The sequence below is a fragment of the Seriola dumerili genome, unplaced genomic scaffold (genome assembly GCF_002260705.1).
Source record: "Seriola dumerili isolate Sdu_G_001 unplaced genomic scaffold, Sdu_1.0 BDQW01000056.1, whole genome shotgun sequence".
NCBI classification, from domain to species: Eukaryota; Metazoa; Chordata; class Actinopteri; order Carangiformes; family Carangidae; genus Seriola; species Seriola dumerili.
The window spans coordinates 36,643-39,958 of NW_019174311.1; the positions used below are offsets into that span (position 1 = coordinate 36,643).

Below are 3,316 nucleotides of genomic sequence, written 5' to 3' on the forward strand. Positions count from 1 at the left end.
CACAGGGGTCAGCAAACCTCTCAAACTCCTGCCATATAATACAAAACAGTACATAATATCAGTAAAGTTATCACATGATCACCGCCACCAGACTTTCCTGATCACCTCTATGTGGTTCTGGTGTTTCGAGAGCCAAAAATGTGGGAATAGGAGCGAGTTACAAAGAAGGGTCAGTTCTGGTTTTCTCCTGAAATCCTGAATTTGTATTGCTGTCTATGGGAGAGTTTGAGGGTGCTCGCATCACTTGGAGGGTCACATTTCAAATTTTGTTAGTCTCTGTACTAAGGTAGCCACTTTTTATGAAACAGGGCACATTTGTCTACTAATGAGGAAGAAATTATTTGTGAAGACCAAAATATGTGGCTGTGAGGACGAGTTAAACAGAATTTTTTCAGAGGTACAGCTTCTCCTACTCTAGCGATGATGTCATCCGCTCTAGCCTTGAACATTCTGTGCAATGCACACCCATTATAAACTCAAAAATGATTAGAAAAAAGCTTGAAACTAAAACTGTGGTAATTCAAAAACTGTTGACGATATCAAAAATTTGAATACAAGCTTAATAGCTGAAAGGCTTGTCTACAGTTTAAAGATTGAATGAAGTCTGTAGCTGAAAGTATGCTGAAGCAGTTAAGGTTTAAAGAGGCTGAAGATTTCAAGGATTTGAACATGGTCTCCATTCACTTGAATGGCAAAAAAAATCATAAAATGCTTAAAATTCAAAAATTATAAATAATATCAAAAAGTTGAATACATCCAATATCTACAGAATCTACAGAAAAAGCCATTTTGATTGAATGGTTGAACGGTTTTTATAGGACAAAGTATGAAGGAGTAGTTAGAGACCGTAAAATACCTTTACATTCACACTAATAAGCATGCAGAATAATAATATATACCTTCAATTCTATTGCATTGCAGGCACGTAATTATTATTATCACTCTATAATTTTTTTATTGTATAATTTTACCCCTCCCTCCCCATTTTTAAATGTAACGCGGTAACACCTCAAAAACATTTTAACTGACTTACTTTGTTCTTTTATCCGAGAACATTTTTACACAGTGATTTACTGTTGTCTTTTCACCAATAGTGGTGACGCCGTTCACGTGTTGACATCAGTGTGGTGTCCCATCTCCAGTCAGTTTCGTTTACTGGTAGAGTTTATTGCTGCTCTGTCTGAACACAGTTAATGTTGCTGATTTCTTTATAACAGTGTCTAACTACCTGCTGTACATTTAAAGTTACACTAGTTCTGCTCCAGCACTCAGAGCTCTCTACTCCTTTAAGCGACTTTCACTAACAGCAGTTTTTTTACATGTTGTTCAGATCTGCTAGTTACTTAAGCTTTGCAGTTAGCACTAGCTTCTCTCCCTCTCCCTCTCTCTCGCTCACTCGGTGTAGTGTTGTTGTAACTTCAGTGTAGAGGGTTGTGATATTTACTACATCTTCAGCGATGTCTGCTGTCTTTAAGCACAGCTCCACTCACTAACTGGAGCTAACTGCGCACTCTAACTAAAAAAAGTCAGACAAACTCTTTTTTAAATCCCGGAATTTCCAACCTTCATAGACTATTTTGAATAGTTTCTTTGTCATGTGGTCACAGTGACCACTTTGAATCTTGCCTTTGTCTGTGTCCCCACAGACACCCCCCCCATACACACACACACACACACACACACACACACACACACACACACACACACACACACACACTCAATCGAGTATGGCATTGTAACTGTACCTGTAGTATACTAGATGTGAGAAGAGCATGCTGATGTTTTATGACTCTCTTTAACATTTAATGATCGAAAGTGTGCTTAAGTATAGTGGCTGATCTCGGTGTGTTTAAAATGCATAAGTGTGAAACATTGCATCCTCTACCTTCGAATTCAATCCTTCAAACGTTATACGCTGTACTCGTTAGATGATGATGATTTGGTTATCGATTATTCCAGTGATGTGCAAGCGTACGCGTCCTGCGTCCTCTAGATCATGAAATCTGAAAGGGACGTGTACGTCAGGCAAACTCACTTCCATGCGTCCAGGGACGTCAGCTCATTTTTCCCAATGAAAACGAATATCGATTGTGAACATATCAAACTCGTGTTTAAAATCACAGTAACTAGAAAGGTAATTCGCTGTCACAGACGTATCAGGCAACGGCTGATTTTTCAACCCTCTGCGCATCTACTCCGCGAGTAACCAGTGTTTCTCTGTTGCACCGTGATCGGCGACATGCTAGTGTTAGCCACTTACCCCGTTGTCTACACAATTTAGCCAGTACCGCGGATTCATTTCACATTAGAATACGAACTTCATAGTAGTAGAAGTAAACTCATGTTTCCACTGCTCGATGCTGTGTTCAATCATGTCCGACAATGTCTTAACTCTAGGGGAGCAGTGCTGTTAAGTATGCAATATTATAATAGAACATAGATCCTGCCGGTGGCCGTTGTGATGAAAATAGCTTTAAACAACTCTTCCACTTGTGTTAAGTTAAGGTTTCATAAGTGGTTGCTAAAAGAGTTTGCATTTCAGATAGGATTGACTTCAAGTTCATTTTGAATTAGTTGATGTTCAGTACAAAAAGATTTGGGTCTTATTTTGGTGACAATTTAATTTGTTGACGAATGTCGCGTAGCGTCGGATAGGTGATAGAAGAATGTTTTGTTTAATTGTGTAAAATCGCCTTTTATTGATAATTTATTTGGTAAACAAGACATTGGCAAGACATTTTGTTGTTTCAATAGAGTTGAGATTTTGAAGTAAATTTATATTCTTGGTGCTATTGTATGTGTGGCTGAAATAAAAGGCTAGTTTTAAATTTGAGAGTTTGGTATGTCATGGCCGCGTGTGACTGAGTTGTTTTGGCACAATAAACTTTGTCCAGATTTGGAATTCTTATTTGTTTAATTTCAGATACATTGTTGAAACATACAATGAATATATGCCGTTAATTATAACCATATCATACCACATCATAAGGGAGTATTAACACTACAATATTAAGAAATGAAAAGAATAGTAAAGAAATAAAAAATTTATTTGGGACCCATTGAGTTTCCAGGAGACCCACTCAAATCACCACCTTTGTGGGTCCTGGGGAACTCTTATGGATTATTATCAAGTTTCCAGAGCTGAATCAATGAATGAAATTGAGACTCAAAATAATTGGCTAATTCTTGGGCCTAGTAGTTTTTAGGCTGGTGCCGCCGAGGACTTTAATTAATTTTAAAGTTTTATTATTTAGTTAATATTTTTTCCCTTAATTTAATGATTTTAAATATAGACAACCGAAGATCCAACATTTTA

The 3,316-nt window shown here is 37.4% G+C and overlaps 1 protein-coding gene across 1 annotated transcript in view; it reads left to right on the plus strand.

Annotated features, from left to right (window-relative positions):
- Positions 1-3,316, plus strand: part of LOC111219181 (carbohydrate sulfotransferase 1-like) — a 21,079-nt gene that overhangs the window by 13,244 nt on the left and 4,519 nt on the right. The window lies entirely within an intron of this gene.